This window comes from Cynocephalus volans, chromosome 6 (assembly GCF_027409185.1).
Source record: "Cynocephalus volans isolate mCynVol1 chromosome 6, mCynVol1.pri, whole genome shotgun sequence".
NCBI lineage: Eukaryota > Metazoa > Chordata > Mammalia > Dermoptera > Cynocephalidae > Cynocephalus > Cynocephalus volans.
The window spans coordinates 49,689,253-49,715,812 of NC_084465.1; the positions used below are offsets into that span (position 1 = coordinate 49,689,253).

Consider the following 26,560-nt stretch of genomic DNA (forward strand, 5'->3'; position numbering starts at 1 on the left):
TCAGAGATTCCCACATTCTGGATTTTTCTGATTTTTGTTTTCTAATTTTTCTATGGCATCATGTTCTCTTAACATGTTCCCTAATCCTGAAAACTGGTAGTTAGAATTCAGGTCCTTGTTTATTTTATTTTATTTTTTTTCCAGTTCCTTTTTTGGTGGGGCGAAAATGCTTCTGTTCTGGTAACTATTGTTGCATAACAAATTATTTAAAAACTCAGTGGCCTGAACAACTTTTTTATTTGGCTCATAATTGTGTTGGTTAGGAATTTGGGAAGGGAATCAGGGATGGCTTATCCCTGTTCCATGATGTCTGAGCCTTAGCAGGAGCTAAAACTCAAGCTATATACACATGCATTAGTCAGTTTCTGTTGCTTATAGCAAAATACCTAGAACTGGGTAATTTGTAAGAAAATGAAATTTATTGCTTACACTTTCAGAGGCTGGAAAGTCCAAATCCTAGGTAACACATCTGGTGAGCATCTTTGGTGGTGAGGCAGTGTGTCACATTTTGAGAAAGGCAGGAGCAGAGAGAGAGAGATAATTCCTCATGCTCTGTCCTTTTAAAGCCCTCAGAACCACAGCCACTATTCCAAGAATGGATCAATCCATAAATGTGGGTACAGTCTTCACAATCCAATCACCTCTTCCAGGCCCCACCTTTCAACTACCACAATAGCATTTCCCCCTCTGTTAACATTGTCAGAGTGGGGGTCAACTTTTGCAGGGAACATTCAATCCAAGGCAACATACCAATACCAATACTACAACTACAAGATGGAATACAGTTTTAAATTTCTTTAAAGTTTATTATAGGCTGAACTGTGTCTCCCAACCCCCTATCCCTTGTCTCAAATTATTATGTTGAAGTACCTCAGGATGTGACTATATTTGGAGATGGGGTCTTTAAAGAGGTAATTAAGGTTAAATGAGATCATTAGGGTGGGCCCTAATCCAATATGACTGTTTCTTTATAAGAGAAGATTAGGACACAGACATGCACAGAGGGAAGACCATGTGAAAACACAGGATGGAGACAGACATCTACATGTCAAGTAGAGAGGCCTCAGAGAATCCAGTCTTGCCAACATCTCGATCTTGGACTTCTAGCCTCCAAAGCTGAGGAATTTCTGTTGTTTAAGCCACCAAGGCTGTGGTACTAGTTACGGCAGCCCTAGCAAATGAATATACTTTTCTTTTTCATCTTTAGGATATATTACAGAAGGAATAGTCAGCTTACTATATCTTTAAATTGCTTGAAATAATTCTCTATTTATAATGAAATCACTAATTCCATACACAATTAGATTGATCTGTTTCATTTGCTTTCAATTATTAGGAATTTCTTTTCTGCCTCTATGTTCATTAAATTTTATTTTATAATTATGTAAAAATTATACAAGTCTCCAAAGTCAGATTTACAAAATAAGGCACATTAAGAGAAAACAAGTTTACTTTATGTTTCTCGCACCTCCACTCTTTTCCTGCATCTCCTTGTAGATAACCATTTTTACTAGTGTTTAGTTTGTTTCCATTTTTTAAAAAAGTCAAATAGCAAATACATATGAGTAGCTATATTTCCCCTTCTTAAGTGTTAGTAGATACTATATACACGGTTCTGCACCTTGCTTTTTTCACTTAACCATATACTCCAGAGATCATATTAGTACACTGAGCTACTTCTCATTCCTTTTGACAGCTGTACAATATTTCATTGTGTAGATATCCTCTATAGATGGACATTTGTGTTATTTCTAGTCCTTTGTTCTTACATAAAGAGTGCTTGTAGCTTCCTTGCATATCTGAGACTTTAGGATGAAATCTGATTAAATCTGCCAGGGCCCTACATCCGTCTCTATCTCAAAGTGATCTATTTCTGTAGTTTGCCCTGATTGTTAAGGTATTACAACTTTCACTCCATCTTATCTCACTTTGCATAGGAAACATAGCCTGAATAACTCTAACTCCCTTATTCAAAATAATATCCATTGAGGGGCTTTTGAAGAATAAAAGTGCAGCAATCCATGGTTCTGTGGATCACTATTCAGCAACCTGTCCCCTCTTCCTTCCCCCATTACCCCAAGCAAGACCAGTCAGGGATTATATAAATGGCTGTGGTTCAGCATTTCATAGATTTGCCCTACCTAGATCTACAAAAGGAGTGAGGACACATTCCCTTGGGCTCCATCTCTCTGTTGCTGGTGTGGAGAGCTACCCGCTCCATTCGCTCATTTATTTGATAAATACTTTATAAATGTGTGCTATTTGCCAGCCACTGAGCTAGGTGCTAAAGACAAAGCAGTGGATAAGACAAATCCAGGATCCCTCCTCCTGGACATCAGACAATGGCTTGTAGATTCTGTGACTGGCTCAAGCCATTTTGGTCAACATATAATTCAGCACTTCGTTATTCTTTCCCAAAGAGCTCACAGCCTCAAAAATATCATCACCTTCCCAAGGTGAACGCCAGACTGGGAATTTCTCTTCATTTTATGGAAAGCATTGGGAAAAGACCCAGAGGATTTCACAGTACTTTCAGGAGATGGGAAGTACTGCCTTCACTCTCAGGAGCAAAACTGGGCATAAAACCCAGGTGTCTTTGTGGATCCAAAGGAAGCAATTGCTCTAATTCCGATGGGTAGTGACAGCCTTTGCTTTCCATGCCTCTTCTAAATCAATCATGTCTCAGTCTTAATTTTGCACTTATTTTGCTCTGGATTCCCAAGTTCTTTTTATAACAACAATAGTCACCATTCATTAAATATTTACTGTGTTCCAGGCGTTGTGCTAAGCCCTTTACACTTAAGGCACGTAGTCTTCCCAATTATAGGGTAAGTACTATTATTATCCTCATTGTTCAGAAGAGGACACTGAGGCTTAGGGAGTGTATTAGTCCATTTCTTTTGCTTATAACAAAATGCCTGAAACTGGGTAATTGGTAAAGAAGCAAAATTTATTGCTTACAGTTTTGGAGGCTGGGAAATCCAAAGTCCAGGGAACACATCTTGTGATGTGACTCTACAGCAATGCAGTGTATCACATGGTGAGAATGGCAGAACAATGCAGTGTGTCACATGGTGAAAATGGCAGAGTACTCTCCTTTTAAAGCTACCAGAGCCACTCTCATTATTCCAAGAATGGATCAATCTGTTACCAGATGGCAATTCCAGGTTCTTGGTCAAACCATGAAGAAAAATATTTCACGGACCAAGAAGAGCCTTATTTGTGGCAAGCACCCATACAGTGAAAGAAGAGGAAGAGGGACAGACAGTCGAAACACTCAAACAGTAAGGCTTTATTACAGAGCAAAAGTACATGCAGAAGGGTGCATGGGCATCCCCAGAAGTGAGGAGCACCCTTGGATTCTTAGGGGGAGGGTTTATATATTGTTCTGGGATGGGGTTGTTTCTCTATCCTAACTAAGTGCAGAAATATTCAGCTGTGGGGGAGGTCTAGGGTAATTAAGGCTAAGCAGGCTGATGCAAGGTTCCATCATCTTCCTGTCATACATCCCTGAATTTCTGAAGTTTTTTGGTCATACACAGTGGGATCACTTTTCCCATAACTTTGTCCTTTCCGGTACAGCATCATGAGTGGAAGGTCATATAGTGGTTGTCTGCACTTTTGTTCCTCTTAGTGCACAGACGCTGTGGTTTTTGGAGACTGCAAAGTTCTAGGTGTGGCATGTTGATTGGTAGGGTGGTTAAACTGTCATCAGCTCACTGTGGGTTCATTAACTGAAAAAGGAGGCAGATAGTGTTGATACAGTCTGAATATTTATGAGCAGCCTCCCTGGGGTGTGTCCCTATTCTGTCCTGTCTAAAATCCATTTATGAGGGTACAGTCCTCACAATCCAATCACCTCTCCAAGGCCCCACCTTTCAACTACCACAATAGGATTTCCCACTCTCAACAGTTACAGTGGGGATTAAAAGCTTCAATGAGTTTAAGGGGGACATTCAATCTACTGCAGGAGGTTAAGTAAAATGCCTGAGGTCACACATCTAATAAAGGCAGATATAATAAGATAAGTCACACCAATGAAGATAAAGAAGTCTCTGGTATGATTAATAAGCTATAGCAAGAATAATAATAGTAACAGCTAAGTTTTGTTGAGCACTTACTATTGTGCCAGGAACTAAGTGCTTTACAGTTATTTATTAGGAAATATTTTTCCTCATCTCTGATATTATCTTCCATGTGGAAGAAGCTCCTCCAGCATAAGACTTCTGATCTCTCCCTCCTCTTTGACCCATTCCTCCCCAGGAGGAGGGGTGGTGGTGGTGGGGAAGAGGGTGGGCGGGGGAGAGGAGCAACTTCTCAGTGGTGAGTATGGAGTAGGAACTGGAAATGCACAGCTCAGCCCCTCTTCATCTTGGCAGATAGCCTTCTCCAGAGCATGCTTTAGGTTCTGTTCTCCCATGCTCCACTGTTGACAGGGACCGCTTCCAACTGGAAGGCCCATCTGAGCCTGTGTGGGTACCTTGCCTAATTCTGGGGTTCGCTTACCCACCAATATAAACCACTGACTCCAGAATAAAATTTAACAGTGATAAAGTTGGTGTTTTTATCCCACTTTTTTGTTTGTTTCTTCTTGCCCATTCCTTAATTACTGAGAACTTGGGAGGGGAAGCAGGGTGCCCTTTATTATACCCTCTTGAATCCCAAAACTATTAACTCATTTAATCCTAACAAGAATTCCATTAGAAAAGTACTCATGAAGAAGAGAAAAATGAGCAGTACTCATTTGGCCTTTCAGCTGAAAAAGGATAAATATTTGCTTTCAGTCCACGTTCAGATAAAATGAAAGCACGTAAGAGAGTTTACAAACTGTTAAAGCTAAATGTACAGAAGGCCGTAAGGGTGGTGGTTCTGCATTGACATGCACTGGTGGTAGGACTCTGATCAAGTACTTTCCGGACTTCCAGTGCCTTCATAGTAAAGTGAGGGGTCACACCAGCTGATCTTTTGCAGATCTTTCCTGCTTTAATGTTCTGTGACTGTGAATCAGTAATGACTAGCCCTTGACTGGTTTCCCCTGGCTTCCTCTGCGTCACTGAGGACTTTGGGATGCCAGCTTCTCCCCTGATTGAGCTAGGCCCACTCCCTGGGGGACACAAGCTGCTTGAAACTCCCCCTTGTTGAATGGGCTCAGCTCAGTAGTCTGGGGTTTGTCATTCTGTTGACATTGGTTGCCACAGCGACATAACACACACCCACGGACACTTCCGTTTCCGAGAGTGTGATGAACGCTGGTCACCCCCACCCAGTCTGCTATTGCAGGGGCTCTTCCAGCCAGCAGTCATGCAGCATTTCCTTGCTTCCTCACAAGGGCCAGATGAGGGGGAAGGAAACCCTACAGGGGCTGAAGTGAATACTTTCCCATGAAAAAATGCATGTCTCCATCAGGTCAGGATTGGAGAAAAAAAAAAAAAATCAAGAGATTTGTTTATAATATTGAGACTGATTCAGAACAGTGAGTTCATGGTGTTTGTGAAAAGGATTTCTGCTTGTTGATGCTGTTGCAAAAGCCTGCCTTTGGAAATGAATGGCATGAAGTCTAGCTTAGTCACCAGGTTATGGGGGTTTACAAAGACCTTGTGGCAGGCCGTTTCTATCATAAGTTTCATGTGATTCCGAAACTCAGTGGTTTCATACTGAAACACAGCAAAATAGCAAGAACAGGAAGTGGAAAAAACATTGTGCCTTAGTGGAAACTACCTTTTGTTCACCTGCATTCCTCCAAAACAGCAAACAGCAGTCAAATTAGCCCAGAGACCTATCCTTCTAGGTATCCCCAGATTGTGTATCCCCCGATGGTGTATCCCCCGATGGTGTATCCCCCAAAGGGACTTTGTTGATGGATTTGATGCCCCAGTTATTCAGAAGAGAGTTCTAAAGGCATTATTAGGAGTAATTGAGATTGTTTCCCTCCATAAAATACAAAGTAGCAAAATACAAAGTGGCTCACTCTCTTTTGCATACTTGAAAAAAAAAAAACTCTACTGGGGTCAGGACATAAGGATAGAGCCAGGGCAAAGTTCCAAACCAACACAAGAAAAATGTTAAATGCAATTGTTGTGACCTCCCTAAGGAGGGACAGAGATGTGTGTTGGCTTTGGTCAAGGGGGACGAGAGCAATAAGATGAGTACAGGTTTTGAAAGTGTGAAAGGGTAGAAATGTCAGAGTGTACCAGAAGGGAAAAGCAGGCAGTCAGGATAAGAAGGACTACTCTATACTTCTCACCCTGGCCCTCACAGGACCTGCCCCCAACCAGCAGACACTTCCTCACTGAGGTCGGGGAGGGTGGCTATGCCCCCTGGTGGGGTTGTTCCCAGAATGGAAAATGTGGGTGTTGGCAACCATATCAAAGGCCTCCGACTGTTCAGAAACTTTTACACCTCTGATCACCAGACTGCAGAGCCCAAGGGCTGTTTGAGGCCTGTGGAAAGGTTGGAACAATGGACTTGGCTCCCTGCCTATCTGTTTGCTTGGCTTTCTGAAAGAGGTAGATGGGGCCTCTAGCCATGCTATGCTCCAGACCAATCATCAACATACTAACCTTCTTCAAGCGGTCCTCACAATTTGATGACAGTGCTAAAGCCAGCACCAGTTAGAGATTGGGAGCTGAGATTATTGCAGTCTGCTCTTTGGAAATTGAGACCAGAATGAGGAGAGGGAGGTACTCCATCAGGACACAAGCTTAGGAGGCTCCAAAAGACTCAGTAACCAGGTTAAATAATATTTTAAGGCAATTATTTTAAAAACCAAAATTAACACAGAATAATCCATGAGGAACAAAATATCAGAAATTTTAAAAGATTGCACTGAAGTATTATTTATCTCACATACTGACTTTTTTGGTATCCCCTTAAATTTTTATCCTCACCCTAGTCCTGGCTCTGCTGTGAAACGTTGTTCACAGACACTCAGAGAGATATGAGACACGGAAAGCCCATGGTGATTAATCATGGTGAGGGTGAGGTGGAAAGTGTTGCCCAGATAACCAAGGCCATGTTTCTTAAGACCTAGGTGTTGAAGTTACAAGCTCCAGATGCCTAACAATTCTGCCTGGGACTGCAACTGGAAAGCTGCCTCCAAGAGCCTCAGTCCAACTCACCTGAAACCTTCCACAGGAGGCAGGGGGCAAGCACTGTAGGGAGGCGGTTGCCTACCTGGTATCATCTAAGATTGGTGATGGATCTTTTGCACGCAATAAGCACAAAATTGTCACCAGCCCCTCCCTTTGTAAGAAACCTGGTGATTTCTGAGAAACAGAAACCCTTTTTGCTTCCGCAAGGTCACAATTCTCCACCCTAGTCGACAGCTTCCGCATTAGCATAATGCCCCTCCTTGATTGTATCTGCCAGCCCTTGGCGCCATATATAAGCTCTTCTACCCCCACACCTGGTGCTATCCTCCATTTTGAGGGTAGCCCTGCAGATTCTTTTCCTTTAATAAAGCTTGATCAGTACCTGGTGTCTCAGCTCACTTTCTTTCAATCAGAAAGGCTCCTTTTCCCTAAGGTATGCCATCAGTAGCATGGCCAATCCTTTGTCTCTTGTAGTCATTTTGGTTTTAAAGAAACTTCCATTAAAATCCAACTGTCTCTGCAGTAAACTATTATCAGTGGAGATCTTAGCAGAGACTTATTCATTCCTTCAACAAATGTTGATGAGCACCATGCACCAGAAATACAGAAGTGTAGGTCCTACCCTGCCCAGTCTAATGGGAGTGACAGACAGAAATGTCAACTTAGTGTGTACTAAGGACCAGATAGAGGCCAGGGCAGGATGGCAGAAGGGCCTCTCATTCAATTCATCTCCTTCACACTGGGACTGCAGCTGAGGAAGAGCAGGACTCAGGGCAAGCTTCTGCTTGGGATTACCACAAAGAGATGTGGGAAGAGATGGCAAGAACTCTCAAAACACTCTTCACTTATTTCTCAGATTTGCCTGGGTTATGTAGAAGTATAGGAGGCAGCCAGCAATTGGCCTTGATTCATGGAGGTCTTGTTGCACAACTCCAGGGGGCACCATTCTTACAGAATAGAATGTACCACTCAGAGGCATTGGACAGGATTGGGAGAGTTCTGTTTTGGCACGATGAAGATAATCTCAGAAGGTGGGGAAGAGAGGAGGTGAGTTTGCTCCTGAGGGTATGCAGCTGTGCACCTGGGGGCCTGTGGGTGGGATTCTGCCCCTTGTGGAGTGAAAAGAGGAGCCCAGATGGATCCCACCTCTTGGATCTGTGCCCAGGGCATACCTGACTTTGTGGAGTTTGTTGGGCTTTGTGGCCCTGGCCCAGATCCAGGCGTCCTGGTGAGAGAGGGGCTGTGACCCCATGAAGCAGTCTCTCTGGTGAGAGAGGGGCTGTGACCCCAAGAGGCAGTCTCCCCGGGAGAGATGAGCCATTCTGCTTGCTCTGTCTTCGATGTGCTTCCCAGGGGAGCTGGCCTGAGAGCTAATCATTGATGTAGCAGCCTGGGAAATGAAAAAGAGAGGGGAGGACAGGAATGTTTCTGGACCCTGAAAGCTCTCTCTTTTTAAACAACTAAAACATTTATGTGGCACTTTTATATACATTATTCTATTTCTTTTTCATTCTAACTCCTTTTTGAGAGGTTCTATTATTCCTGTTTTTCAGCTGAGGAAATTGAGTACCAAGAGGTGACATAACTTCCGGATAATGCAGTCAGTAAATGGAAAAGTTGAGATTTGAATATTACATCTGTGCCTCTTTCCCTGAGCTGCTGAAGTGCTGAGTACAGAGCCAAATGTTCACATGCCTCAAGTCAGACACCTGGAGTTCCCCTTTTTCCTTTCCTCTTCCACCAACGTGGCAAGTATTTCTACCTAAAAATATATCTCAAATCTTTTAATTTTTCTCTATCTTGTGGCTACCATCTTAGTTTAAGCCACCCTCATTGCTCACCTCCTGACAGATTTCTCTGCTGCCACCTCTGCAACCCCTTGGATTTTTTCTCTTCTTACCAGCTGTGTGACCTTGGGCAAGTCTCTTAACCTCTCAGGGCCTGAGTGTTATCTCTGTAAAACAGAAATCAGAATAGCACCACCCCTCCAGGTTATGCTAAGGATTAGGATGCCTAGAGCAGGGTCACCCAAAGGGGTCCAAAATAAACCACTGTGGCATAAGAATTATTTTGAGCTGAAGGCATTTGAGTTCTTGAAATTCCTTATCTGCCTAAAAGCAGAGCCTTGAGAAAAACCTTGATTTTCATAAATCCCCTCGCCTAATCTCTGCTACACAAAGAAGGAAGTTGGGACCACACCCAAAAAGACATTGTTACAAAACTATCATACCTCCTATCTATTCTCCTAAGGGCCCAAAAATCTTTCCAAAAAGTAATTTGTTTTTCCATAAGTGCTCTCCCCTTTGAGTAATATTTATTTGTGAACTCCCATGCATAAATAATTAAATCTGTTTTTTTCTCTTGCTAATTTGTCTTTTATGAGTTTAATTTGCAGGCCCCTAATTACTGAATCTAAGAGGGCAGAGGAAAAGTTTTTTCTCCCCGACATGTCCAAGAGAAACATAAATTTGAGACATATGTAATTTAAAATTTTCTAGTTGCCATATTAAAAGAGGCAAAAAGAAAGATGTGAAATTAATTTTAATATAATCTATTTAACACACTATAAATACTATCCATTTAACATGAATCAATATTTTTAAAATGTTAATGAGATTATTATACATTCCTTTAAATTTTTTTAAATTTATTTTTTAATTGAAACAGAATTGGTTATCATATTTATGGGGTACAGAGTTGACTCAGTATTTGTGTGCAATATGTGATGATCAAATCAATATTATTAGAATGTTGACCATTACAAATTATTATTATTCTTTGTGTCCCTTACCAAATTTCTCCCTAATTCCCCTCTGCCTTCCTCTTTCCCACCTCTAGTAACCATAGGTCTGTTCTCTCCTTCTGAAAGTTCAATGTATTATTGTGGTCTTTCTCTCTTTCTTAGTTCCCACTTATGAGTGAGGACATGTGGTATTTCTCTTTCTGTGCCTGGCTTATTTCACTTAACATAATTTTCTCTGGGCTCATCAGTGTTGTTGCAAATGGCAGAATTTCATTCTTTTTTGTGGGCTGAGTAGTGTTCCATCATGTATATATAATACATTTTCCTTATCCAGTTGTCTGTTGATGGACATTTAGGTTGGTTCCTGCAGTGAATTGAATTTTGTCCCCCCAGAACTCATGTAGCTTAAATTGTGCCCTCCAAATTTTATGTATTAGATACTTAGCCCCCACTGTGACTGTTAAGAGGGTGGGAAATCCTATTCTGGTAATTGGAGGGTGGAGCCTTAAAGAGGTGATTGGATTGTAGGACTGTGTAGTAGTGAGAAGTGAATGGATTAAAAATGGTGGTCAGGGACATGGTTCTGAGGGCTTTATTTATTTTATTTTTTTCTTTTTTTTCCTGCTATATAAAGATGACCGGTAAGGGGATCTCAACCCTTGGCTTGGTGTTGTCAGCACCATGCTCAGCCAGTGAGCAAACCGGCCATCCCTATATAGGATCCGAACCCGTGGCCTTGGTGTTATCAGCACCGCACTCTACCGAGTGAGCCACGGGCTGGCCTCTGAGGGCTTTAAAAGAAGAAGAAAGTCTGTCTCTCTCTCTGCTCTCTCTACTTCCTCCATCTTGCAATGTGAGACTCCTGGGTCACTGTTGCCACCACCAGATGGACTTTGGACTTCCTAAGCTCAGAAACTGTAAGCAATAAATGTTGTTTTCTTTATAAATTACCAAGTTTGAGGTATTTTGTTATAAGCAACAAAAATGGACTAATACCGTTCCATACCTTGGCTATTGTAAATAGAGCTGCAATGAACATAGTAGTGTAGATATCCCTTTGACATGATGATTTCTATTCCTTTGCGTAGATACACAGGAGTAGGATTGTGTGGTAGTTCTATCTGTAGTTGTCTGAAAAACCTCCATACTGTTTTCCATGATGGCTGTACTAATTTACAGTCTCACAAACAGTGTGGAAGAGTTCCCCTTTCTCCACATCCTCATCAGCGTTTGTTGTTCTCAGTCTTTTTATTTATTTATTTATTTATATTTTTATTTTAACTTCTCAATATACATTGTAGTCAATTTTCATGACCCTTTACCCATTCCTTGCCCCCCCTCCCTCCTCAGTCTTTTTTAAATAGCCAGTCTAACTGGGTGAGATGATATCTCAGTGTGGTTTTGGTTTGCATTTCCCTGATGCTTAGTGATGCTGAGCATTTTTTCATGTACCTGTTGGCCATTTGTATGTCTTCCTTTGAAAAATGTCTATTCAGCTCCTTTGCCCATTTTTTAATTTGATTATTTGTTTTTTTTTACTGTGAAGTTGTCTGACTTCTTTATATATTCTGGATATTAGTCCCTTGTTGGATGTAGAGTTTGTAAGTATTTATTCCCATTGTATAGGCTGTCTTTCACTCTGTTGATTGTTTCTTTTGCTGTGCAGAAGGTTTTTGATTTGATATAATCTCATTTGTTTATTTTTTCTTTTGTTGCCTGTTCTTTTAGGATCTTATTCATAAAGTCTTTGCCTAGTCCTACATCCTGAAGTGAATCCTGAAGTTTTCTCCTAGGAGATTTGTAGGTTCAGGTCTTATACTTAAGTCTTTAATCCATTTTGAGTTGATTTTGGTACATGGCGAGAGCTATGGGTCTAGTTTCATTCTTCTACACATGGATACCCAGTTTTCCCAGCACCATTTACTGGAGAGGCCATCCTTTCCTCAATCTATGTTCTTGGTGCCTTTGTCAAAGATCAGTTGGCTGTAAGTACCTGGGTTGATTTCTGGGTTCTCTATTCCATTCCATTGGTGCATGTGTCTATTTATATGCCAGTACCATGCTGTTTTGGTTACCATAGCTTTGTAGTATAGTTTGAAGTCATGCAGTTAAATGCCTCTGGGATTTTATTTTTTGCTAAGGATTGTTTTGGTTATTCAGAGTCTTTTGTTGTTCCATATGAATTTTAGGATTGTTTTTCTATTTCTGTGAAGAATGCCATTGGTATTTTGTTGGGGATTGCATTGAATCTGTACATTGCTTTGGGTAGTATGGACATTTTCACAATGTTAATTCTTCCTATTCATGAATATGGAATATCTTTCCATCTTTTCGTGTCCTCTTTAATTTCTTTCAGCAGTGATTTGTAGTTCTCGTAGAGATCTTTCAACCCCTTGGTTAAATTTATTCCTAGGTATTCTTTTCTTTTAGTAACTATTGTAAATGGGCTTGCTTTTTAAATTTCTTTTTCTGCTTGTTCATTGTTGGTGTATGAGAATGCTACCGATTTTTGTGTATTGATTTTGTATCCTACAACTTTACTGAGTTTATGAGCTCTGGGATTTTTTTGGTAGAGGTTATCAGTTTTTCTATATATAGGATCATTTCATTTGTGAACAGTGGCAATTTGGCTTCATTTTTTCCAGTTCGGATGTCTTTATTTCTTTTTCTTGTCTGATTGCTCTGGCTAATACTTCCAGTACTATGTTGAATAGGAGTGGTGAGAGTAGGCATCCTTGTCTTGTTCCTGTTCTTACAAGAAAGGCTTTAAGTTTTTCCCCATTCAGGATGATGTTGGCAGTGGGTTTGTAATATATGGCTTTTATTGCATTGAGATACTTCCTTCTATACCTAATTTATTGAAGGTCTTTACCATGAAGAGATGCTGAATTTTGTCAAATGATTTTTCTGCATCTTTTGAGATAACCATATAGTTTTTCTCCTTGTTTTTATTGATGTGGTGTATCACATTTATTGACTTGCATATGTTGAACCATCCTTGCATCTCTGGGATGAATCCCACTTGATCATGGTGAATAATCTTTTTGATGTGCTGTTGTATTCTGTTTGCTAATATATTGTTAAAGATTTTGCATCTATGTTCATCAAGGATATTGGCCTATAGCTTTCTTTTTTTGTTGTGTCTTTGTCTGCTTTTGGTATTGGGGTGATGTTGGCCTCATAGAATGAGTTTGGGAGAATGGCCTCTCTTTCAATTTTCTGGAATAGTTTGAAGAGGATTGGTGTTAATTCTACTTTAAAAGTTTGGTAGAATTCAGCCATCTAGTCCTGGGCTTTTCTTTGTGGGGAGACTGCTGATTACTGCTTCAATCTTGTTACTTGTTATTGGTCTGTTCGGGTTTTGTATTTCTTCTTGGTTTAGTCTTGGTAATTTGTATGTGTCCAGAAATTTATCCATTTTCTCCAGATGTTCAAATTTGTTGGCATATAATCACCTGTAATAGTTTCTAATGATTCTTTGTATTTCTGTGGTGTTGGTTGTAATGCCTCCTTTTTCATTTCTGATCTTTGTTATTTGGGTCTCCTCCCTTCTTTTTAGTTAGTCTGGCCAATGGCTTGTCTATTTTGTTTATCATCTCAAAAAACAACTTTTTGTTTTGTTGATTTTCTTTTTTTTTTAAAGAAAATGTAATTTTATTAATATTATTTTTTACATTCTAGGATGTTGTTGTGAAGCAGTTGGGAGGGAGGAGGAGAGGGGAAAGGGGAAGGAAATGGGAAGGAAGAAAGAGGAAGGAGGAAGGGTGGGATGTCTGTGGCACCCCCCTCATTCCCATAGGGGAGATTGGGGGGCTTCCAGCAGTGGCTTGGTCATTGCTGGGATGGGTGCAAATGTCAGGGGGGTGTGGCAAAAGTCCTTTTCCCCCACCATCCCAGCTTGGGAACCCAGGCCCTTCTTGCTGCAGCTTGGTGGTTGTCACTGGGCTGGTTGCATGTGTTGGGGGGCATGGCCAAGGCCCTTGGGCCCCACTGCCCTGGCTTGGGAGACCCCAGGGCACTTCCTGTGGCAACTCAGTGGTTGCCACTGGGCTGGCTGCAGGTGTCAGGAGGGCATGACTGAGGCCTGAGGCCCCCCCCACCCCAGCTCAGGAGGCCTGGGGAGCTTCCTGTGGCAGCTTGGTGGTAGCCGCTGGGCTGGCTGCAGGTGTTGGGGGGCATGGCCAAGGCCCACATCCCCCACACTTGGGATTGGTTGCAGGTGTCAGGGGGCATTGCTGAGGCCCCTGGCCCTCTGCCCTTTATGGCTTGGTAGCCCAGGGTACTTCTGGTCCTTTTAGGTGTTATAGGTGTTCTTTGGTGAAATGAGACCTTTACTAGTTAATATGAAACTTTGTCTCTGGTTGCGGGTACTTTGTTTTTTCTGTCAGTTCTGTGTTGGGTTATTTGCTGTTCCTACCACTCAAACTCTGTGCTGGAACTAATTTGTTGTCCTATGCATATTCTAAAATGGGGGAACTTCCTGTGGGGACCAGTACTTGAGCTGTGTGGTTTAGCTAAATTGCTGCTTTGCTGCTGATTCCCTAGGGAAGGCTTTTTGTGCAGCTCAGGTTTTAATGGTTGACTTTGTAGGTACTTCCAGCTCTTGAGATATCTGGTGCACATTGGTTTTATAGAAACTCTGGTCTGGGCCTAAGTCTTTTCATCAAACTGTACCACATGTGATTCTATATTCCTGACCAGTCTCGTCTGAGTGGTCCTATGCTGATTGGGGTGCAGATCAGCTGTCCTTGCTGTGCCCCGGTGTTCTCCTGGTGAGCCCATCTCCCCTATCACCCATGCTGCAAACACTCTCCATGGGGCGGGCTATGCACCAGTCCCTTGCAGTGATTCACCAGCCACTGAGTGGCTCCTTTTTTTCAGTTGTTGTGGCTCATTGCTCCTATGTGGGTCCACGGGAACCCTATTAGTGGTCTTGCTGGCCTGGGGGCCACCATGGTCCTCTTCTCCCCTGCTGCCTCCATGCATTTTCATCCAAAGAGCACAGCTGCAGCTCCTGCTCTGTGCACTCAGCAGGTCCAGCCTGGAAGTGGCCGGGGCTCAAAATGGTCAGAGCAGTTTTTTCTTTCTCTCATCGTGGCTTCTCCCACCTTCATGCACTCCATAGGTCTCTCCTCCTCTTTCTGTGAGCTCTAGTGGCCCCAGCTTGGCTGTCATTGCTTTTTTATGGTTGTAAATTTGTTGATTTGTGGGAGAGAGTGATGCTGGGGACCATCTATTCTGTCATCTTGACCAGAAGCCCATTTTGTTGATTTTCTTGTATTGTTCTTTTGGCCTCTATTTCTGCTCTGATCTTAATTATTTCTTTTGTCTACTAGTTTTGAGGTTAGATTGTTTTTGTTTTTCTAGTTCTTTGAGGTTTAACATTAGGTTGTTTATTTAAAGTCTTTCTATTCTTTTGATGTAAACACTTATTACAATAAACTTCCCTCTTAGTACTGCTTTTGCAGTATCCCATAGGTTTTGGTAAGTTGTGCTTGTATTTTCATTTGCTTCAAGGAATTTTTTGATTTCCTGCTTTTTCCCATTGGTCATTCAGGAGGACCATGTTGTTTAATTTCCATGAATTTGTATAGTTTCCAAAGTTTTGTTTGCTGTTAATTTCTAATTTTATTTCATTGTAGTCTGAAAATATACTTGATATGATTTCAATCTTTTTAAATTTGTTGAGACTTAATTTGTGGCCTAACATGTGGTCTAACATGTGGCCTAATATGTGGTCTTTTTTTTCATACTAACTCTTCAAATTCCAGCATGCATTTTACACTTACCAGAGGCTATGGCTTGAATGGTCCCTCCAAAACTCATGTTGAAATTCAATTGCCATTGTAATGGCATTAGGAGGTGGGACCTTTAAGAGATGATTAGGACATAAGGGCTCTGCCCCCATGAATGGATTAATGCAGTTACCTCATAGTGGGTTAGTTATTGTGGGAGTCAATTCCTGATACAAAGTATAAATTCAACCCAATTTTTTCTCTCTGTCTCTAGTGCTCCCTTCTGCCTTCCATCTTCTGTCATGGGATGACCCTCACCAGATTCCAGCACCATGCTCTTGGACTTCCCAACCTCTGGAACTGTGAGCCAAATAAACTTCTTTTCCTTATAAATTACCTAGTCCATAGTATTCTGTCAAAACAGGAAAAAATAGACTAAAACAGTACATATCTCAATTTGGACTAGCCACATTTCAAGTGTCTACTAACCACTTGTGGTCTTTGGCTCCTGTACTAGGCAGCACAGGTTTAGAGCAAGGGCCTGGCTCATTGCGTTTGCTATTATACTGGCAGTTGTTGCTACACAGACCTTTGGACCCTCAGCCCCAGGCAGGTTGTTCCTCTTGAGCTCATCACTAATTCATACTCTCAAGCTTTTGCTCTTGTTTTCCCCCTCACCTTCCCTACAAGAGGTTATGGACTTACTCCAGGAGGGCAGAAGCTCTGGCTTCTATTTCCTGCTAGTAATCTGCCTTAATGTGAGGCCCATCATGCCTTAGTTTTACTATCTACTAATGGAGAACCCTTACACTTTGCTAATTCAATTATATAGAATCAATCCTAATATCATTAGCAAGTCTGTTGGGAGTCCTGGGGGTGGGTGGACATATTTTGGGTAAGGAGGGTTCAGAAAATGTCTTTTTGAATCAGGAGGAGAAGGATCTTCACATCCCTGGGTTCCCGCTGAAGAGGTAGAAGAGCTTCAGTGGAAAGTGGTCATTAGGGAGGGGTTTCCAGGACACAGCTTTGCAATTCTGCTAGACTTGATAATGTCCTTCCAGTTCTGTTTTTTAAGAAGTTTGGCTGGAAGCATCTGGGGCCTAGAAGAAGGGTCTGCCCTTCAGCAGAGTTTCCTGCCCCTATCCCCATTGCCACCTTACCCTGTGCAAGTGCAAAAACAAAACACTCTCTTCAAAGAGTTGTGTCAGGCAGGCCAACTACTGGCCCACACCCTCAATGGCTGACCAGCCACTTCCGCTCAGCTGCTTGTATGAGCTAATTGCAGCCCGAGGTGCCCCTGTCCTTCTCCTGCTCAGGGCATCTCAGAACCTTGGCTTTGCCCACCCAGAACTCAGCCCTAAGATGGGCTTCCCTTTGGAGACCCTCATGTTTTTCAGGACTCCAGGTTTGTTCGTTTGCTGGGACTACCTTACCAAAGTAACTAGGTGGCTTATAACCACAGAAACTTATATCTCATAGTTCTGGAGGCAAGAAGTCTGAAATCATGGTGTTGGCAGGGTCGATTCCTTCTGAGAGCTGAGAGGAAGAATCTGTTCCAGGCTTTTCTTCTGGCTTTTGGTAGCCTCCAGCACTCCTTGGCTTGTAGATGACGTTCTTATCTCTTCACATCTTCTTTCCTCTATGCATGTCTGTTTCTATGTCCAAATGTCCTCTTTTTATAAAGACACCAGTCAAATTGGATTAGGGCACACCCTTTTGACCTTCTTTTCATTTGATTACCTTAGTAAAGACCCTATCTCCAAATATAGTCATATTCTGAGGTACTAGGGGTTAGGACTTAACACAAATTTTTGGAGGGACAAAATTCAATCCATAACAGCAGCCTAAACTCCTTTAGCATGTGTAGGCATTCGCTCTCATGTCTGGGAATTCAGGAGGTGGGTGAGCCCCTGAGCCTTCAGGGACAGTGACCATGTATCTGATGGAGCTGCCAGGGTAAGTACCAGGTAATTACCCAGCACATAGACTCAGAATTTACTGGGCTGCAGGCAGGACAATGACCAAAAACACTCAGCCTCTGCCCTTTAGAAACTATAATACAATAGGAGAGATAAGACATTAACCAGGTAGTAAAATACAGGGCAGTGAAAGGTACAAAGAACAAAGCTACAGAAGACAGAGTGCTTTCTTGTGGTTGGGAGATAAGTGACAGATTCATGGAGATTTGCTTTGAACAACCCTTCTGAGTCCAAAGGTAAAGATGAGAAAGGCTGGGCATTCCAGGGAAGACTGGATTGCTTGACATGTTTGGGAAGTGGATGGAAGCAGCCAAGGAGAGAAAAGGGTGGGAGAGCAGGACAAATCCTAAACGTAGTGGACTTTTCCTGCCAGGCAAAGAAAGTGGACTTTGTTCCACAGGCAAAGGGGTTCCACTGAGAATTTTCTAACAGAAGAGCAACATAATGCAAACCATCTATGAGAGAGGGACAATCCTATGGGTGTTGGGGAGAATGGGCTGGGAGGAGTTAAGGAGTAGGTGGGCGGGGAAGTGAGGAGGCTGGGGTAGTTGCTCCAATGTGAGGAGAAACGGCCTGAGTTAGGGTAGTGGCTATGGAAATGGAAAGAGAGGGGGAGGAGTGAGAAAGTGTTTGGGAAGAAAGAGCCCACGGAACTTGACAACTGAGTGGATGGTTAGGAGTGAGAGAAAAGAAAGAGAAGACAAAGATGACTTCAGGTTTTCCAGTCTGGGTGACATGGAGAGGGTGGGCACCATTAAGAGAAGGAAACAGGGAAAGTCAGGGGTGTGGCTGCTCTGAGACTCTTTGCCTAGAGGAGAGGCTGGGTCCTCCCTTTCCTCCTGCCTCCCTGGAATTGCCAAAAGCCAGAGTGGCCTCCCCCTTTCTGTGTTCTAGATGTCACAGTGAGGAAATGGGAAAAAGGCAGGCCCTTAAAACTAGGAAAAATGAGGAGAGGGGAAGGGTGTAATAATATGTATTTGACAACTTCACCTCAGCCCACAGCTGGCTCCACACCCCAAGATACCTCTGGCACTGTAACATGGGGCAAAATAGATACTTGTACTCAGTCCGTAGGTCCTGACTTTTCTCCCTCTATATGTATAGGGTACAACTTTTGTCTCCATATGCGGGCTTTGCATCTCCTATGGGCAAAGGCCCTGGAGCATGCCTGTGCATGCATGCATGCATGAGCGTGTTCACCTACTCACCTACTTGGCATCTCTTCCTTCCCACCACTGCCTCAGCCCTCTGTCACCGTGGGAGAGTGTTTTCACTCCCTGCTAGCAGTTCCAGGGCCCCTTGTGTAATTCAGTGGGTGGAGATGCCAACAGTGCACTTGGGAAGTCACCTTCCATTAATAAGAAATATAAGATGCTGGAACTAGAGCCAGCTGAAGCCACTTGTTTTCCCTCAGCTGTGGTCTGTTTCCTCTGAGGGCTAAGAGGGGGAAGTGCAAGTGAGAGATGATGTTGTGGCCCCTGTAATGCATGCTTATGAACAGGGCTCACGCAGGAAAAACATCTGCAAACTTCCCAAGCTTGAGTCTAAGGAAACATAATGTAGGGAAATGCAGAGTAGCCAGGTTGACATGAGCCAGTGAGTGAGTGGGTGGGGTGATGGGCTGGAGGACTATTAAATAGGCCAGGATATCATCACCTGTAGTCTCAGTGTGCCCTTTCATAAAAGAATTTATATTCCCTCACAAACAATCTAACTGCATAACAGTAGGGGACTGGCTGAAACTATTACCTTTTATGCACACAATAAAATACACTGCAGCCAGTAAGAAGGGTGTGGAAGAGCGGATTTATGACCATGGAAAGATGTTCATGATCTATTGTTGAGAATATGTACAGCATTATTTCGTTTTTGTGTGTGAAAAGTGTATGTATACTAAATGTTGAAAGTGGTTATGTCCTAGTTATATTATAGGTGACTTTTCTGTCTTTTCATTTTCTGGTTTTTTTTTTTTTTTCTCCCTTCAATGTAAATATTCTACTTGTGAAATTTTTAAAAGAATAAAATTATTTAATAATAACATAAACTCTCAGAAATATTTCTTTGGTGTTTAATAGGAGAGTGGAATTAGATGAAGAATACTCCTGACTGCCACAGTCAGCCTTGTCCCCCCTCTTCCCCCTTACTGCTTTCCATCTCAAAGCTCCTGTCAGCAGGACTGCACTTCTGAGCCCTGCTGGGAAGGGATAAGCATCACTGCCTTCTTTAGCAGAGGGGCCTAGGGGGTCTTAGGCAGGTTGAGTGACTCACTCTGAAATCCCTGCTAATCAGGACCTGTAGGAGGTAGGAATTGGCCTTCCTTTCTCTCTCCTTCTGTTTTCCAGCTGCCAGCTGCTCCTCTCATGAATACGTTTTCTTCTGGTTTTAGTCCCATGACGTTGTTTTCCAAGTGCTATTGTACACAGGCCAGCTGGTTAGCAGGACTGGTTTTTAAGGTTATAGAGGTCTTCAGCTCACACAAGGGTTAAGCGCCATGGGAAAAGCAAAAGCAGAGTTAGGAGGTCACCAGAAAATCAGGGGACAGGGCAAGGATGAAAGGAGGTAGGCTTCCTGCATGCATGGTCTGAGCACGTCTGAGCTGGTGTCCAATAAATTGACAGAGCATTGCTGGGGATTTGGCTGTAAGGTTCCTCCTGGAGCCTCAGTAGCCAGGAGAGTGTCCAGGTGTTCCTCAGACAGCTATGCAGATTATTGCCACTGCTTTAAAAGGCTAAGGTGGCTCATCCTAACCAGTTCAGGCCTGTTGTGCCCTCCAAGGGGTGCCACAACTTCAGGTGAGGGGCCCTCTTGAGTTCCCATAGTTCCCACAGCGAGGAGACCTGGAACCACTGTGCAGCTTTAGAAAGGTGTTTGGTTGCAGGACTGTTTGTTGTTTTTCAGGGGCAGCTGGCCAGCATGGGGATCTGAACCCTTTGACCTTGGCATTATAATACCATGCTCTAACCAACTGAGCCATCTGGCCAGCCCCCGCTTGTGAATTTTTACTATGACCTGGCACCTCTCTCAGAGTCTTCATATGAGAAGCTCTTACCTGGAGAAAAGGGGAGGTCTGAGAATGCCCAGCCTCCCCACAACCCTGGGGCTGCAGCCTCTGAACTCTTCTTAGCTGCTGAGCTTTTTCCTCTTGTGAGCATGAAGGAATTCTGACAAACCAATTCCAGGGGGTATGGCTGGAAAATATGGAGCAGTGGTTAAGAACTCTATCCCTTTCTAACTATGTGGCCTTAGGCTAATTACTTAATTTCTCTGAGCCTCAGTATTTTCATATGTAAGAGGAAATACTCATAGTATTTATTTTGGGGTTACTGTGAGATAATGTATTATACAAAATTGAGAGGGCCATGCTGGGAACATACTAAGCAGGAATGAACTTGAAAAGCATGTAACAAATAGTAAGGGCAGAGACAATATCCCTCTTTTCAGATTGGAGGTCAACACTGTGCTGGAGCAGGTTCTGGAGTATGATTTGGTACCAGGCATTAGCCCTTTAGCTGCTGGATTGCGGGGAGTGAGAGGGGCTGGTGATGAACAGGGGTGATACTATTTATCAAGAAATATGAAGTTACTTAAATATTTTAATAATCAGGTGTGGCTGCATACTACCTGAACAGCAATTGTAATTCTAAATATTAATAGATATTAATTATTAATTAGTGTAAAGATTAGCTACAGAGCTTTTATAGCTAGATTCTCTCTTCCTCAACACACACACACACACACACACACACACACACACACACACACACACACACCACACCCTTCTTAACTTTTAAGACAGAAAAATCAAAAAGCACTTAGAAGAGGTAAAGAGCCAACATGTGTCACATGTGGATTCCAGCTGTTCAGATGTGCAATTCTCTGGGACCCAGGAAGTTGTGTGTGCCACTGGCTTGCACAGGGCAACTACTTTCAGATGAGCCAAAGCTCTGTTTTCCAGGCTGTCTGGACCTTGCTGTCATGCTCTGCCAAGTGTGGATTCTGCAGTTACCAGAAGGAGTTTCAGGGGCACATTCTGGTTGGGGGTATGAAAAAACACTTCTGAGCTTAGGTAGCAAACCAAAAGGAGTTCTGTATTAGTTTGCAAGGCACTATGGTCTGAATGTTGGTGTCCCTTCCAAATGCATATGTTAGAACCTGTATTAGTCCATTTCTGTTGCTTCTAACAGAATACCTGAAACTAGGTAATTTATAAGAAATGAAATTTATTTCTTACAGTTTTGGAGGCTGGGAAGTCCCAAGTCCAGAGAACACACCTGGTGAGGGCTTTTCTTCTTGGTAGGAACTCTACAGAGTCCTGTGGCAACCAGGGTATCACATGACGAGAATAGGCTGAGTAAGAGAGTGCTAAGTGTCTCATTTGCTGTCCTTATAAAGCCATCAGAACCACGCCCATGATAACTCATTACTCCGTGAATGGACCAATACATTCATCAGGTCACAATACTCACAATCATAACGTTTTAAAGGCCACATCTTTCGAATATTATTATTGGATTTCCTCTCTCTTAATGATGGGGGTCAAGTTTCCAGTACATGAAATTTTGAGGGACACATTGAACCCAGAGCAGGACCCAATAACCAATAAGGTAGTATTAAAAGGTGGTACATTTTGGGAAGTGATTAACTCATGAGAGCTCTGTCTCATGAATGGGATTAGTGCCCTTATAGAAGAGGTTGAAGAGGGTGCCTTTTTTTCTTCCACCATGTGAGGACACAGCAACAAAGCACCATCTTTGTTGTTGTTTTTTTTTGTTGGCTAGAACATATTATTAAGAATATACAACATTGTACTAAATGCATAAAATTGGGCCAAAAGGGAAGATTTTCATTCAGCAATTTTTTAAAAATTTTCCAATTCTTTACTATTTTTTTCTTTTAACATCTCAATGTACATTGTAGTCAATTTTCACGACCTTTTACCTGTTCCTCTTTTTCCCTCCCTTTCTTCCCTCCCCCCACATAATATCTGTTCACTTGTCTTAAAAAATTCAAGGAATTGTTGTGATTGTTGCAAAGCACCATCTTTGAAGCAGAGAGGGAGGTTTCTCCAGACACCAAGTCTGCTGGTGCCTTGATCTTGGATCTCAGAGACTTGAGAACTGTGAAAAATAAATTTCTGTTGTTTACAAATTACCCAATCTAAGGTATTTTGTTACACTAATCTGAACTGACTAAAACACTAAGGCTGCCTTAACAAAGTACCACAGACTGGATGGCTTAAACAGAAATTTAGTTTCTTACAGTTGTGGAGGCTAGAAGTTCAAGATCAAGGTGTCAGCAGGGTTGGTTCCTTCTGAGGTCCACAAGGGGACAATCTGTCCCAGCCATCTCTCCTTGGCTTGAAGGTGGCTGTCTTCTCCCTGTGTCTTCACATCATCTTCCCTCTGTATGCATGTCTGTGTCCAAATTTCCTCTTGTTATAAGGACAATAGTCATGTTAAATTAGGGGCCACTCAGATGACCTCATTATAATTTAATTACCTCTTTAAAGACCCCATCTTCAAATACGGTTGAATATGAGGTAGTGGGGGTTAAGCCTTCAACATATGAATTTTTGGGGAGAAACAGTCAGCCTGTAATAAGTTCATTCCTTTCAGCCTGGTGTGGCCATGGTAGTTTGCAGGCTTTTCTCCCTGGTACATGTAGGGTACATATTCCTCCGAGATTTTCCTCAGTGTTTTGTTTTTCTAACTTCTTATTGTGAAAATATTCAAACATATAGTAGAATATATACCTATCCATGTACCCACGCTCACCTAAATTTAGTACTGGCTAAAATGTCAAATATTCTTCATTTGTATATGCGTATGTGGAAGACTAGAATATGCCACTCCAAAATATGGAGAATTGCTGAGCTGAAGATAATTAAGGAGCAGCAGATGCAGGAAATCTCTCTGCCCTCCCTCTATTTGCCTAAAAGCAGGGTATAGATTTACAAAGACAAAAGGTATTCTGGCCCCCTCTTCTACCAGGGGGAACAAAGGTTAAGCATAGAAGATAGTACTGATACCTGATAGCACTGAAGATAATACCAGAGGAATCTACATTAACAAGCTCTACTAATTAGCCCTTATCACCAGTTATTTTCCTCCTACAAGTTGACATCCCTAGAAACTCAATGTCCTTTTCCTTTGTCTTGTCACTTCCTAAAAATTTACTCTTCTTTGTTGGTGATGCTATATAAGCTGGAATTCAAAGCCACCTCTCAGAGAACCACTCATTCCCTGGGTGTCTCCTATGTATACACGAGGTGTATATGTTGATAAACATCTGTTTGTTTTTCTCTTGTTAACCTGTCTTCTGTTACAGGGGTCCATTCCAGCTAGGAACTTATGAGAGTTGAAGAAAAAATTATTTTTCTTCCCCTATACATATATAAATTTGGAACCATTTCAAAGTTACCTCTAAATGCTCCAGGATACATTTCCAAAAATAAGTGAATAAATACAAAGACTTTTTTTACACAGCTGTTATTACACATAACAATAATTCCCTATTTCATCTAAAAAATAATCAGTCCATATTCAAATTTCTTAGACTACCATCAAAATGTCTTATAACAATTTTCTTCAAACCAAGGATCTAATTAAGATTCCTGAATTCCAAATGGGTTTCCACTGTCTTTTCAATGTTCTTAATATCTTTTAATGTTGAAACCCCCCACACCTCTTTCATTTTCATGATATCGACTCTTTGAAGACACTAAGCCACATTAGAATGTGAAAGGACGAGTCGACACAAGTTGACGATCCACCATCCACCAGAGAGGGCTCGTTTATTAGGCAGCACACACACATATATATAGGGCTTTTAGGGAAGGCTGATTGGATCAGGGTGTGATCCCTTGGGGCATTTGGGTTCTTACATTCCTCGGTGTGATCCCTTAGGGCATTTGGGTTCTTACATTCCTCCCTTTTTCTTGTTTTAGGAAAGGGTACGTTGAAGTCATTGAGCTACTTCCTGCTGAACTGGGGCGTTGTGGGGGGGGCAATGGGAGGAAGGTACATAAATACCCATTATGAAACCCCAAAGGAGGGTGGAGAAACAAGTAATTTCAAAAGGGGAAAAGTCCATAAACGTTCCTTGAAGCCACAAGTCGAATATGCACTGGTTCCAATATGCACTGGTTCCATTGTTTGTAGTTGGAGACTGGAGGGAGCAGCCAGGCATTGGTGGCAAGGACGTGTAGGAATGCGTTTCCTCTGTAAGGTGGTGTCTCTTCAGCATCAGCTGAGGCACTCACGAGATGAGGCGGGGGGTTCATCGGTACCTAGAAGCTGGTAGTTTCTAAGCAAAAACTGGTTAAAGGCCTGATTAGAGATTTTTCCACTTGGGTTTGAAGAAATCTAATGATGCAGGGCAAGAAAAGGCAGGTTATGAGGATAATGATTAGAGGTCCCAAAATGGGCCAAATCCAAGTTAGGATAGGGTTTACGATAAAAGAAGAAAAGGGGTTAGAACTGGATGTGGTTCGTAGGCTGGAAGCTAAGTCGGTGAGTTTGATGATGTTTGTTTACCGGATTCATTGATATAATAACAGCATTCTTCCCCAAGGAAGATGCAAGTACCTCCTTTTTCTGCGGTGAGGAGGTCTAGGGCTCTACGGTTTTGGAGAGTGACCTGAGCTAAAGAGGTAATTTGTCTCTGTAGAGAGGAAAGAGATTCGGCAGTGGAGGTCAGAGCCCCTTCAAGTTTAGCATTTATGTCTTCGACCACCCATAAACTGTGTCCTAAGGCTCCTCCCGACAGGCCGGCTCCGACTGCTGATGTTGTTAGGGAAATACCAACCATGATTGGGAGGAAGGTGGCCCTTTTTTGTCTTGAGGGTGGGTGAAGAAGATAGAACAGTTCTGAATTGGAGTACAGAGTGAGTTGAGGGACGATGGTGATGAGAAGGCATGGGACAGTAAGATTGGACAGGATGGAGGTAGCGAGGGTTCCATCGCACCAGAAGAAAGAGCCTGGTGGGGTTGAGGAAGGGAAGCGCTTAAGGGGACGGCCGCCAGGAGTGGTCACATGAGAGAAAACAATTTCCAGAAGAGAGAGAGAAAGATGAGTGTTTCAGAAATGATCTGTTGCCAGGTGTAAATGGGTGACCCTGGGGAGCTAGCAGAGGGGCCTGAAAGCTCCCTGGGTGAAATGAAAAGCCAAGGAGAAGGTTCATGTCTCCGGAATTGGGGGTAAGGCTGAGGTCCGGGATAGGCGGAGTTTGAAAGGGTTGGTAGGATGAGGGATACACTTAAAAGAATGGTGTGTTAAGTTTCCTTGCAGCTTGTTACTGGAGTTCTCAGTGGCCGAGGGCGGATCCTGAGTGTAAGGCTTCAGCCTGGAAATATGAATCCATGGAGTAACATGATTACCTGGCAGGGCAAGTTTAGCAGCAGTTGGAGTGCAAAGGATGACAGGACATGGGCCTTCCCACTTAGGGGTTAGGGGGGTTTTGGGTTCCGGGGAAGTGTAGAATACTAATTGGCCTGGGCTGAGTGAAAGGTTATTTTTGGAAAGTGACGGATCTGGAAGTAGCCAGTCCTGGTACTTCCATAATTCGGTGCGAAGGTGGGAGAGCAAGGGTAAGGCCATAGTGGGTGGTATGGGTCCTTCAGTTGCTGTGATCCCCGGGGGTAGGAGGGGCCTACCAGAGAGTGACTGGGAGAGTTTCTGTATTACCTGGGCGGTAAATTCAGGTCCATTGTCAGATTGAATGGAAGTGGGCATCCCAAATTGTGGGATGATTTGGGAAAGGAGAGTCTGGGCTATGGTGGAGGCCTTTTTATTGGATGATGGGAATGCCTCTACCCATCCTGAAAAGGTATCAACAAACACCAAGAGGTATTTGAGGCGCTGGACGGAAGGCATGTGTGTAAAATCGACTTGCCAGTCAGCCACGGGTGTGAGACCTCTGGCCTGGTGGGAGGGGTATGGCCCAGGTTTGAGAGGGGTGTTAGGATTGGTACGCTGGCAGATTGTGCATGAAGAGGAAATTTTTTGTAAGAG

General features: G+C 42.8%; 1 pseudogene; it reads left to right on the forward strand.

Moving 5' to 3' along the window:
- LOC134380418 (large ribosomal subunit protein eL29-like) overlaps positions 1 to 26,560 on the forward strand; it is an 88,488-nt pseudogene that overhangs the window by 44,064 nt on the left and 17,864 nt on the right.